This window comes from Bos indicus, chromosome 6, assembly GCF_029378745.1.
Source record: "Bos indicus isolate NIAB-ARS_2022 breed Sahiwal x Tharparkar chromosome 6, NIAB-ARS_B.indTharparkar_mat_pri_1.0, whole genome shotgun sequence".
Classification (NCBI taxonomy): Eukaryota; Metazoa; Chordata; class Mammalia; order Artiodactyla; family Bovidae; genus Bos; species Bos indicus.
This window is the reverse complement of record NC_091765.1, coordinates 1494904-1508962: the sequence shown is the minus strand read 5'-3', so window position 1 is coordinate 1508962 and position 14059 is coordinate 1494904.

The window sequence follows — 14059 nt, the reverse complement described above, 5'->3', positions numbered from 1 at the left end:
GTATTTTCTGCTGAAGAATACCATGGGCACAGGAATATGTCAGGCTACAGTCCATAGGGTCACTCTTAGTTGGACACAAGTGAACAACTGAACATGCATGCAAGATGAAGGAAAACTCATTATTTCAATAACATACTTCAAGTTTATGTTCAACACAAACTTCTAACATATAAAATTTGAGCAGATACATATACAAATATGTATGTACTAGATTAGAGAATAAAACGAGCTATTTGCCTCTAGCCATTTGTTTGGAGAAATGAAAAAACATACAGTGATGTTTGCTAATCTTTTTTAAGATGCTTTGAAAAACAATAGGAGCCACAGGGTTGGCATAAAACTTGAAGCTCTGTGGAACTTCTGGCCTCAGAGTAGCAATTTGCATTGATTTTGACATGCCAATAAAGTTACAGAGAAATACATTGGATTAAATTGCATTTTCCACGTTATAGTAAAAATCTCTACAACAAAATTAAGTGAAGATATTCTTAATATAAGAAGCCCTTTCTTTGTGCTATTACCACCAAAGACACAAGACTTATGTAAACACAGTTAAAATATATATCCACCACTCTTCCCAATGCCTGTGGTCTAAGACACATACTCCCTGAAAGTTGCAGTAACTTCTAGAAAGAACTGAGATCACGAGGCACCATCAAATATGAGTGGACATATTGCTACAGATCATGTTAATAGTCTACTTAAAACATTGTCCCTTTCCACATCCTCACACTATAAACAAATCAATAAAAAAAGCATAGATGTTTTAGTTTCTTGTTATGATACAATACCAAATGATAGTGAGCTTTTCCAATGGCTCAGACAATAAAAAATCTGCCTGAGATTCTTTACTGACCCAAGTTCAATCCCTGGGTTGGAAAGATCCCCTGGAGAAGGAAATGACAATCCACTCCAGTATTCTTGCCTGGAGATTTCAATGGAGAGGGGAGCTGGGTGGGCTACACTCCATAGGGTCCCAAAACGCCAGACACAACTGAGTGATTAACACACACACACACACACCAGAAGGTAGTACAGTTTCAGGAAATATTAATATTTGATGAGTACTTTGGGGATTCTTGATATCTGGTTTAAGAAAATTGAAGTGGTCTTTACAGTGAAGTATTTGAATAGTTGTATTTTTCCTCTGCTGAGTTCTGTATTCTGAGTTACACCTTATGGTATTTCAAACTTCCAGAAACAGTCACAGAAAATAGGTTGGGAGTACATATATTCATCTTAGATAAAATAAAGCCTAGCCAGGAACTTTTACATTTATATGAGCCTTTACATATATATATATATATATATATATATATATATATATATACATATATATGTGTATATATATGTATATATATATGTTTGAATTTGTTTAGTCTTTCAAATTGGGATGACTGTGTGTTGATGGCTAATAACTTTCAAATATATATTTAAATATTAATATGCTTTTGGATTTTGCACAAAATATACATATGGCAATGTTTTTCTCTTTCCTATTTAATACTCAAGATAAGAGTTTAATGCCAGGAAATATACTTGTTGTTACTTACTTCTGTATTTAAATGAGTGGTTTTATTTTGTGCTTGGAGAGCTTCCAGTATAGAAAATGATGCAAAATTTATAAGCAAAGGATAATAGAATATAATAAGAGACTCTGAATTGTTTAGTATCAATCTGATAAGTTACACTGAAAGACTGCTTCACTAAAATCATGTGTGTATTTCATAAAATATGTATTTACTATTGCCTTTCCTGACAGTGTGGAATTTTATTAGCTCTAAGGTACTAAATTGGGACTTCCCTCATAGCTCAGACAGTAAAGAATCAGCCTGCAAAGCTGGAGACCCAGATTCAATCTCTGGTTGGGTAGATCCCCTGGAGAAGGAAATGGCAACCCACACCAGTATTCTTGCCTGGAGAATTCCATGGACAGAGAATCCTGATGGGCTATAGTCTATGGGGTCACAAAGAGTTGGACACAACTGAGCGACTAACACTTTCACTTTCACTAAATTAAAATCTCATAGATAATTATAATGACAATGTTAATAGAATCATAATATAATAAACTTTATACCACATATTATATTATGAACCCAACTACCTACAGGTCCTGGTATGTGGCAAATATATCTAGATATTTGTCACATAAGCAAACAGAGAATTTCACAGCAGCTCCTAAGTGTGCAAATCAGGTATATCTTATGCAGAAGGAAGAGGATTTGGCCATGGGTGAAGCTGTGAGGCTAAGCCTAGACATACCTGTAGACCTCTGTCAGATCCTTCCTCCATTCCTCACCAGAGCACCATGCCTACACTTTGTGTTGTGGCACTTAGCCTTTCTATTGGAAATCATTGTTTTCCATGTGCCTTATATCTTCTTTGAGCCTGGAAGCCATTCATGGATGGGATGCATGTCTACCTCCTCAAATTACAGTAGGTCCCCTACATATGACATTGAAGCTTGCCCTCCACCTCTTACTGCTGGTGATCCTTCAGCTCTACCATGTCCCACCTCCTCTTCCTCTTCCAGTTAGTAACTCTTTTACTTGTTTACTCAATGCCACCCCCTGTTTGCCAGCTGTTGTACTGTTCTACTGAACTTTTCAAGGTACTATACTCTGAGATTAAAAATGTTTTCCTTATTCTTCGTGTTTTTTAATGTATTATTTATGTGAAAAGTATTTTAAAAATATTAAAATGCAGTACTATATATCCAATTGTGTTAGATGAGTACTTCAAACTTTGTTGGACTTACAAGCAAATTGGACCTACAAACACAATCTTGGAACAGAACGCATTCATATGTAGGGGACTTACTGTACCTGCCACAACTACTAGCATAGTGATTCCTTGGTTGATGTGTCCTTAGTAATTATTTTTGGAGTGAATAAAGGTATTAATGACAGAGCCAAATTAGTATGTGTCTTGTAACAAGCAGCATTGTATTTTAGATCAGTATATTTAAATGTGCTTCCTTCTAAAGATTTATGCCAGGTTTATAATCTTTCATTTGCTTTTCTTTGTACCTCGCATAGAATATTAAATAATCTTTTCAAAATCAATTTTATTGGATCATAGTATATTTATAATGTTGTGTTAGTTTCTGCTGTACATCAAAGTGAATCAGTTATACTTACACACATATACACTGTCTTCTAAGTACCAACTATATGAAGTACCATTCATATAGTTCATTACAAGACACTGAACAGTCTTAGAATTAATATGGGAATTGTATTAGGGAAAAAAAAAAAACAAAACAAAATGGTCTGTGCCAGGTTTAAGCGATCAACTGGGCTTAGAAAAGGAAAAGCCCCTCGCCACTCCCATGATTTCTCATTGCGCCACTGCCCTGCTCTACAGACTCCAACTCTGTTTCAAGATGGTGCAACCAACATTCTCAATTTATTTCTCTTAACTAATATTTTCTGAAAGAGTGAAATATGTTTATCATTGTCTGCTTCCTTTTGTCCTGAGGAGTGTTCTTCTTGGCCAAAGTTCAAGAATCAGACCATTCTGTCCCTCCAGATTGAGTGAGAATTCATGTCCTAATTATTAATAAAATAGATTCCTCTATGAGAGGAGAGGTTAGATTTTGAAGGAACAGATGGAAGATTTCCGGAATCAGACTTGGGAATCTTGCTACTGCCTTCCTCATCGGTCTTCTTCAAATCACCCCGTATCATCTTCTTTATTGTTTTTAATTTTTATTTTGCAACATATTTCCTTCCCCTAATCCTAAAACAACTCCCACAGGGCTGTCTGGAAGTAGATAGGGGATGGAACAGTGGTGCTAAAGATCAGCAAATTAAGAAGAGGAAACCTGTTCTGTCCATCAGGAAAATGGAAACTAACATAAGGAGCCTCTAGGAGTTTGGGGAATTATAGCCGTAATGTGGCTCTGGCTACACATACCTAAAATCATAAATGTGTGCATCAAAAGAAAAAGTAGTCAATATCCCTGTCTGATAACTGAAAAGTCAAACCTATCCTAAAAAATATTAAAAAAAAAAAAAAGAATTAAACAAGAAAACAGCAACAAAAAGGACTCTCTAAAGGATTTTAAACTTTCTAGATAAATACAACTTTGATTAATTAAAAATTTGGCACCCCACGCCAGTACTCTTGCCTGGAAAATCCCATGGGTGGAGGAGCCTGGTAGGCTGCAGTCCATGGGGTCGCTAAGAGTTGGACACGACTGAGCAACTTCACTTTCACTTTTCACTTTCATGCACTGGAGAAGGAAATGGCAACCCACTCCAATATTTTTACCTAGAGAATCCCAGGGACGGGGGAGCCTGGTGGGCTGCCGTCTATAGGGTCACACAGAGTCGGACATGACTGAAGCGACTTAACAGCAACAGCATAACAGCAAATTTTAGAGTTATGTTATTCAAGAAAGAAAGAAAGGAAAAGTTCACTTATTTATTTTTTTAATGCAGAAGTCATGGCATTACACTGATAAAAATACTATGGATTACTTTATAAAAAATAACAAAAAAGAAAAACCCCTCCTCCTGATTTTCTACTTTGTAATTCTTGTCTCAAAAGCAGCCTAAAATAGATTAACTACATGAGGGCAAGGGTACAGCTTAGTTTTCTTTATACATGCAGCAAAGGTCTTGAAATATAATGTCAAAAACAAAAGGGTCTGGGTTTACCCTATTCACAAGTTGGCAAGCCACCCTCCCTCAGTTTCATGGATGCTGACAGGAAATATGACAGGAGGCAGTTAATTACTCACAGCAATCACACTAGCCAAAGTATGATCATTTGCATGCGCCGATTCCCTGTGCCCCACTTATTATGGGATGGCAAAACAAGAGAGGTGCACCTATATATACAGTGATTTATACCACAGGAAAGGAACCTCAGGCTTAATCCCAATGCCTTATAGCAGACCTTTGCCTCAGAGGGACACATTATCTTTATTACACTGGACAGTCTACACAACTTCTTCTTTCCTAGAAGAGACACAATTTCTATTTTCCAAGGCTGTCGCTTCACAAATATTCCTGAAAGAATATTCAGAACAAAAGCTGTCAGTACCTCTGTTCACAATAAATGCAGTTAACACAAAAGACCCACAGAGAATTGTCTTCTAAGACATAATAGGTGTTCATTTCCAGTCTTCAATTAACTGATGAAAACAATGAAAATTAGTCCAATTATAAGCATTATTTCATCATATTATCACAGGCTAATTCTTGATATATTCTTAAATGGTCAATGTGAATATAATAATTTTCTTCTTTCCTACTAATGTAACTCATTAAATGCTTAGTGTGTCTTTGTTCTGCACTAGAAATTACAGCTTATTGGCAGAAATCACATCCTTGTTGTGTAATGAGTTTGCAATTCAAGGTAAGAAATATTAATAAAACTACAGATATATTGGACTTACAATATATGAGTCAACATGAAGAACATTATTTTTGAGACACCACTGAATGCCTATGAATGAGAAGAAAATTAAAATATACAATTAGTGTTAGGATTAGTAAAAATAACTATAGAAATATTATCATCTATGACAGAGTGAAGGAGAACAGCTAGTTATTTTGATGAAAACTCACAATAAAAAATTTTATGGAAGAAGAAATACTTCCATATCTGTTTAAGAGAAAGGAAGCTCTTGGTAGAAAATAGGAAAATGAATACTGAAAATAGGTTAATATTTTTATATAAAAGTTAAAATATGCTGTGTTAGAGTTGAAACCTTTGGATAGAATCACTGCCACAAATTTAATTACATTAAATAAGTGAATATTACTCAAAGAAATGTAAGCTTTCATAAACATTGCTAAATATAAATGCATCTATTTGCATTAAAATAAATTTGCTTAAAGATATATCAAATTGCTTAAAGGCATATCCAAATATTATACTTTTCTAAAACACTCATTTGATAATTCCACTCCTAATCCATGTGACATCTGTATGCATTTAACTCCAGCCAGAAAATGCCTGTAACAGATGAGAATGACCTTCAGCTGGCAGACAGCAGGGAAAGAGGGATCTCAGTCCTACAGCTGCCTGGTAAAGATTATTCTGCCATGAGTGAGCCTAGTGGCAGACTTGTCTCTAAAACCTCCACACTTGAGTCCAGCCCAGCCAGTGCCTCAATTTGAGTGTATAGTATCTGGGGCAGAGTACCCAGCTGAATGCACATGGACTTCTGACCCCATGAGCTATTAGACAACAGATGAATATTATTTTAAGCCATTAGGTCTGTGGCAAGTTGTCATGACAGCTATAAGAACAAACACAATGGCATTCTGTAAATATAATCCAACTTAATTTTGCAGGTTTCACCACTGCCCCCTGGCCCATATTTGGCCATGTAGATATTCTAACTCTACTCTGTTCTCCACTTTTGCTTCTAATCTTTCTTCAGATTCCATATTCCCTGTTACCTGAAAAACATATTATTACTCAGCTTCAACTTTATACATAGAAAGTTTAAAAAATCTTTAATCACATCTCCACTTTTATTTCTGATTTATACTTTAAATTTACTAAGCATTTTCTTCAAATTGAACACATAATCACATAAATACTGATGTTGAATATTGTTAATCTTTCTGAACTAATTCAGAAAGCACATCACTGGACAGTGTAAAATGACAGTTCAAAAATCTTGTATATAAAGTAACTTATTCTACACAGGGAAAAAGTTAAAACTGATGACACCAAATAAGTGATGGTTGATGGTGTTAGAATATGAATTCAACAACAACAAAAAAGCTTAAGTCACATGAAACATAATCTTTATATTACTTTTCAGCTACTCTTTGAGAGCTTCCGCAAAAATGAAAGATCTGAAAGGAAGACAAAGGTCAAATGATCACCCTCTATTCTGTATCTTCCCTTACTATGACCTGTTTAGATTTTCTTAGTATGTGCTGACTTTTTAAGATTCTTTCAGAAACAATAAAGTAAGATAGTTGATTTGTACTTCTGAAAAATTCGTTATGACTCTGGTTGTCTCTAGACACTGATAGTGTAGCCCTTCAATGCTTTACTTCCTTTTTCACTTCAGTGTTCTGTTCTCAGTCCTACATAATCATGACATTGAAAATACTTTCCTTAACAGTCTTGCTTTTTACTTTTTAAAAAGTGCAGATCTCAAAATATCTAGTTTGCACCTTGCCCTATTTATGCTGTGCTGTGCAACTCTTTGAGACACCATGGACTGTATCCACCAGATTCCTCTGTCTATGGGAATTATCCAGGCAAGATTACTGAACTGGGTTACCATGTCCTCCTCCAGAGGATCTTCCCAGCCCAGGGATCAAACCCAGTCTCCTGCATTGCAGGTGGATTCTTCACTGAATCACCAGAGAAGCCCAAGAACACTATAGTGGGTAGCTTATCTCTTCTCCAGTAGAACTTCACTACCCAGGAATCAAACTGGGGTCTTCTGTTTTGCAGGCAGATTCTTTAGCAGCTGAGCTACCAGGGAAGACCCTTTATTATGCTACAATTTCTTTAAAAAATCTTCCCGTTCTGTGAAAATTTTTATCTTAGTTATTATTCCCCACTGCAATAATCCAGTAAATACAAAAAGTTAATAGAAATTCCACCCACAATTGATTTTTTTTTCCCATTGTTTTGTCCTTTATTGTTGTTCAGTTGTTCAGGAGTGTCTGACTCTTTGTGATCCCATGGAATGCAGCACGCCAGGATTCTCTGTCCTTCACTATCTCCCGGAGTTTACTCAAACATATCCACTGAGTTGATGATGCTATCTAACCATCTCATCCTCTATAATCCCCTTCTCTTCCTGCCTTCAATCTTTCCCAGCATCAGGATCTTTCCTAATGAGTTCACCCTTTGCATCAAGTGGCCAAAGTATTGGAGCTTTAGCTTCAGCATCAGTTCTTCCCTTGAATACTCAGAGTTAATTTCCTTTAGGATTGAATGGTTGGATCTCCTTGCAGTCCAGGGGACTCTCAGGAGTCTTCCCCAACACCATAGTTCAAAAGTTTCAATTCTTCGGCTCTCAGTTTCTTTATAGTCCAACTCTCACATCCATACATGACTACTGGAAAAACCATTGCTTTGACTAGATGGACCTCTGTTGGAAAAGTAATGTCTCTGCTTTTTGCTTTTCTTCCAAGGAGCAAACGTCTTTTAATTTCATGGCTGTAGTCACCATCTGCAGTGATTTTGGAGCCCAAAATATAAAGTCAGTCACTGTTCAATTATTTTCCCATCTATTTGCCGTGAAGTGATAGGACCGGATGCCTTGAACTTCGTTTTCTGAATGTTGAGTTTTAAGCCAACTTTTACACTCTCCTCTTTCACTTGCCAGAGAAGGCAATGGCACCCCACTCCAGCGTGGAAAATCCCACAGACGGAGGAGCCTGGTAGGCTGCAGACCATGGGGTCTCTAAGAGTCGGAAATGACTGAGCGACGTCACTTTCACTTTTCACTTTCATGCATTGGAGAAGGAAATGGCAACCCACTCCAGTGTTCTTGCCAGGAGAATCCCAGGGGAGCTTGGTGGGCTGCCGTCTATGGGGTCGCACAGAGTCGGACACGACTAAAGCAACTTAGCAGCAGCAGCAGCTTTCACTTCCATCAAGAGGCTCTTTAGTTCTTCTTTGCTATCTGCCATATGGGTGTTGTCATCTGCATATCTGAGGTTACTGATATTTCTCCTGGCAATCTTGTTCCAGTTTGTGCTTCATCCAGCCCAGCATTTTGCATGATGTACTCTTCATATAAGTTAAATAAGCAGGGTGACAATATACAGCCTTGACACATTCCTTTCCTGATTTCGAACCAGTCCATTGTTCCATGTCTGGTTCTAACTGTTGCTTCTTGACCTGTATAAAGATTTCTCAGGATGCAGGCCAGGTAGTCTGGTATTCCCATCCCTTGAAGAATTTTCCAACAGTTTGTTGTGGCCCACAGTCAAAGGCTTTAATGTGGTCAATAAAGCAGAAGTACATGTTTTTCTGGAACTCTCTTGCTTTTTTGATGATCCGTAGGATGTTAGCAATTTGATCTCTGGTTCATCTGCCTTTTCTAAATCCAGCTTCAACACCTGGAAGTTTGTGGTTCAGATACACTGAAGCCTGGCTTGGAGAATTTTGAGCAATACTTTGCTAGTGTGTGAATGAGTGCATTTGTGCAGTATTTTGAACATTACTTGGCATTGCCTTTCTTTGGAATTGAAATGAAAACTGACCTTTCCCAGGCCTGTCGCCACTGCTGAGTTTTCTAGATTTGCCAACATATTGAGTGCAGCATTTTCACACCATCATCTTTTAGGATTTGAAATAGCTCAGTTGGAATTCCATCACCTCCACTAGCTTTGTTCATAGTGATGCTTCCTAAGACCCACTTGACTTCTCATTCCAGGATGTCTGGTCTAGGTGAATGATCACACCATCATGGTTATCTGGGTCATGAAGATCTTCTTTGTATAGGTTTTCTGTGTATTCTTGCCACCTCTTCTTAATATTTTCTGCTTATGTTAAGCCCATACCATTTCTGTCCTTTACTGTGCCCATCTTTGAATGAAATGTCCCCTTGATATCTTTACTTTTCTTGAGGAGATCTCTAATCTTTCCGATTCTACTGTTTTCCTCTATTTCTTTACATTGATCACTGAGGAAGGCTTTCTTATCTCCCCTTGTTATTCTTTGCAGCTCTGCATTCAAATGGGTATATCTTTCCTTTTCTCCCTTGCCTTCCACTTCTCATCTTTTCTCAGCTCCTTGTTAGGCCTCCTCAGATAACCATTTTGCCTTTTTGGCATTTCTTTTTCTTGAAGATGTTCTTGATCACTGCTTCCTGGATGGAATGAACTTCCATCCATTGTTCTTCAGGCACTCCTTCTATAAGATCTAATCCTGTGAATCTATTTATCATTTCCACTGTATAATCATAACAGATTTGATTTAGGTAATACCCAAATAGCCTTGTGGTTTTCCCTACTTTCTTCAATTTCAGCCTGAATTTGGCACTAAGGAGTTCATGATTCAAGCCACAGTCATGTCCCAGTGTTATTTTTTCTGACTGTATAGTGTTTCTCCTTTTTGGGCTGTAAAGAATATAATCAATCTGATTTTGGTATTGACCATCTGGTGATGTCCATATGTAGAGTCTTCTCTTGTGTTGTTGGAAGAGGGTGTTTGCTATGACCAGTGTGTTCTTTTGGCAAAACTCTGTTAGCCTTTGCCCTGTTTCATTTTGTTCTTCAAGGCCCAAATGTGTCTGTTACTCCAGGTATTTCTTGACTTCCTAATTTGAATTCCAGTCCCCTATAATGAAAAGGACATCTTTTTTGGGGTGCTAGTTCTATAAGGTCTTATAGGTCTTCAATGAATCATTCAACTTCAGTGCTTGAGTATTACTGGTCGGGGCATAGACTTTGAATACTGTGATATTGAGTGGTTTCCTTGGAAATGAACAGAGATCATTCTGTTATTTTTGAGATTTCATCCAAATACTACACCTTAGACTCTTTTACTGACTATGATGACTACTCCATTTCTTCTAAGGGAACTTGCCCACAGTAGTAGACATAATGGTCACCTGAATTAAATTTGCCATTCCAGTCCATTTTATTTAATTGATCCCTAAAATGTCAATATTCACACTTGCCATCTCCTATTTGACCACTTCCAATTTACCTTGACTCATGGACCTAACATTCCAAGTTCCTTTGCAATATTGCTCTTTACAGCTTTGGAGTTTACTTCCATCACCAGTCAATCCACAACTGCGTGTTATTTTTGCTTTGGCTCCATCCCCTGATTCTTTCTGGAGTTATTTCTCCACTGATCTCCAGTAGCATATTGGGCACCTACAGATCTGGGGAGTTCATCTTTCAGTGTCTTATTTTCTTTCTTTCTTTTTTTGCCTTTTCCTACTATTCAAGGGATTCTCAAGGCAAGAATACTGAAGTGGTTTGCCATTCCCTTCTCCAGTGGACCATGTTTTGTCAGAACTCTCCACCATGACCTGTCCTTCTTGGGTGGCCCTACAGGGCATGGTTCAGAGTTTCATTGAGTTAGACAAGGCTGTGGTCCATGTTATCAGTTAGGTTAGTTTTCTGTGATTGTGGTTTTCATTCTGTCTGCCCTCTGATGGATAAGGATAAGAGACTTATGGAATCTTCCTGATGGGAGATGCTGACTGAGGGGGAAACTGGGTCTTGTTCTGATGGATGGGGCTATGCTTAGTAAATTTCTAATCCAATTTTCTGTTGATGGGTGGAACTGTGTTCTCTTCTTGTTGTTTGACCTGAGGCCAAATTATGGTGGAGATAATGGAAATGATGGCAACCTCCTTCAAAAAAAAAAAAAAAAAAATTTCCAGTGGTTATCCTATATAGTGTATCCTGATGGAGGAGTAGAAGGACTTGCACTCATCTTCTCCTGCAAGAACTCCAAAATTACAACTTGCTGCTGAACAACTGTTGACATGATAATGTTGGATACCACCAAATAAAGATACCCCACATCCAAGGGCAAAGGAATAGACCCAGCAAGATAGTAGGAGGGAGAGGAAAAATCACATTTAGAATCAACCCCATAGCCGCCAAAGACACAGCTTCTTTGGAGGGCTCAAAGAAACCTTGTGTGCACCATGATCCAGAGATCCTGCAGAGACTAAGTCAGAACTGTGTTTGAGTGTATCCTGTGGAGGTTCTGGTCAGCAGTGGCCTATCACAGGGGTAGGGGCTCTGGGTGCAGCAGACCTGGATGTGGCATAATCCCGCTTGGAGTAGGTTACCATTAATCCCACCATACAGATGCCAGAATTTACATAGGGCTGGGAAAACAGACTCTTGGAGGGCACAAACAAAACCTTGTGCACACCAGGACCCAGGAGAAAGGAGCAGTGACCCCAAAAGAGACAGACCCAGACTTGCCCGTGAGTGTCCAGGAGTCTCCAGCAGAAGTGTGTGTCGGTGGTGGCCTGCTGCAGGGTCAGGAGCACTGAGTGCAGCAGTGCGTGCATAGGACCTTTTGAAGGAGGTCGCCATTGTCTTCATTACATAATGGACTTAAATTAAGCCATATAAAGTCCCTGACTTTTGAGCATTTTTGACCTATAGTATTATTTCAGTGGGTCAACCTGATACATATGATTTGAGAAATGAAAATGAAGAGTCTGCTGATATTTCTCAATCAATGATGCCATGTTTGAATATAATAAAAGTTCTGGTGCAGTTTGTGATGCTGGCACATGTCATGGTGACAGTGAGGGTTGGCAGGGGAATGCTTGCATGTGATTAAAAAGATAAAAGCATAATCCATCTCCTAGTTTTCCAGCTTGTCTATAGTAAACTTTTCTTTAACTATCAATACTTAAATCTCAGGTTTTAAGGCCCAAGACACTTTTTCCCTCAAAAACATGTTTTTCCTAATTGCTGGGCCCTTGGGAAATTTTAATGTGGAGCTTTACTGTGTTTGCCACATGCTTCTTCCATTAAACTTGTGAAATAGCCTTGTTTCAGTCCGTAAAGAAATAATTTACATACCTTGCCATTCTCTGTGTTCTATTTTATATTTATTCTTATTCTTTTAATAATTTTTAGTTTCTACTCTCAAAAAATGAAAATAATCTTTAGGGGTATCTCTCTCAACTTCCTTTTCTAATTCATGAATAATCTCCTCAGCATCTTAAGCCAACGTTCAGAATATCTGTGAAAAAGTGTGGTGATAAACAATTCACTGTGTTATGAAAAAGGCCACCTCAATTTGAGATGACTGGTGACTGCAGCCATGAAACTAAAAGATGCTTACTCCTTGGAAGGAAAGTTATGACCAACCTAGATAGCATATTGAAAAGCAGAGACATTACTTTGCCAACAAAGGTCCGTCTAGTCAAGGCTATGGTTTTTCCTGTGGTCATGTATGGATGTGAGAGTTGGACTGTGAAGAAGGCTGAGCGCCGAAGAATTGATGCTTTTGAATTGTGGTGTTGGAGAAGACTCTTGAGAGTCCCTTGGACTACAAGGAGATCCAATCAGTCCATTCTGAAGGAGATCAGCCCTGGAATTTCTTTGGAAGGAATGATGCTAAAGCTGAAACTCCAGTACTTTGGCCACCTCATGTGAAGAGTTGACTCATTGGAAAAGACTCTGATGCTGGGAGGGATTGGGGGCAGGAGGATAAGGGGAGGACAGAGGATGAGATGGCTGGATGACATCACTGACTCCATGGATGTGAGTCTGAGTGAACTCCGGGAGTTGGTGATGGACAGGGAGGCCTGGCGTGCTGCGATTCGTGGGGTCGCAAAGAGTCAGACACGACTGAGTGACTGAACTGAGCTGAACTGAACTGAATTGTTAGAAAATTATTCTTACACCATCATGTAATATGAAAGTTGAAAATGACTTTGGGTATTAGCTAATCCAATCCTGTTAAATGTTTTGAGGTTTATGTGATTGGGGAATATAAAAAATAAACTAGTGATAAATTGAAAAAGGTACAGTAAGTTAGTGAAAACCACAATGAAGGCAAAAACCTTAGTAAATGTGATGAGATATTGGGGAAGGGAAGCCCCTTGGACTAGGTGGGTCAAGTATATTCTAGCTGAGTTCTTCTCTGCCAAAACACAGGCACCACATGATAAACCAACATTTATTAGATGAACAAATAAGTAAAGTGAAAAGGAAAATACTAATAAATAAATGTAGATTTATATTGAAATTTTCATCAAGCTAAACATTTTTCCTTTCAGTTTAACACAAGTAAGTAGCATGGATCAGGGGAATGAACAGAACCCCAGAGTAATGGTCCTTTGGGGACCATTACCTTGAAATTGATTAAATTTATAGCTACTCTACAGAAAAATGTACACATACATATGCATGCAACACTCTCCAGTGGCTTTATTTTATATCCCCATTATCAAGAAGACATTGTAACATGAAGAGCTTGATTTCCTCTGAATGTTAGTTTCTTGTGTAAGAAAACTTGTCCTTCTTTAGTCAATTCAGCATTTTTGATGATGCTCATTTTTGTCACCAAGGAAAGGTGCAAATATTCCCCCTGCAGAAGTAACCTTTGTAATGTGTCTGAT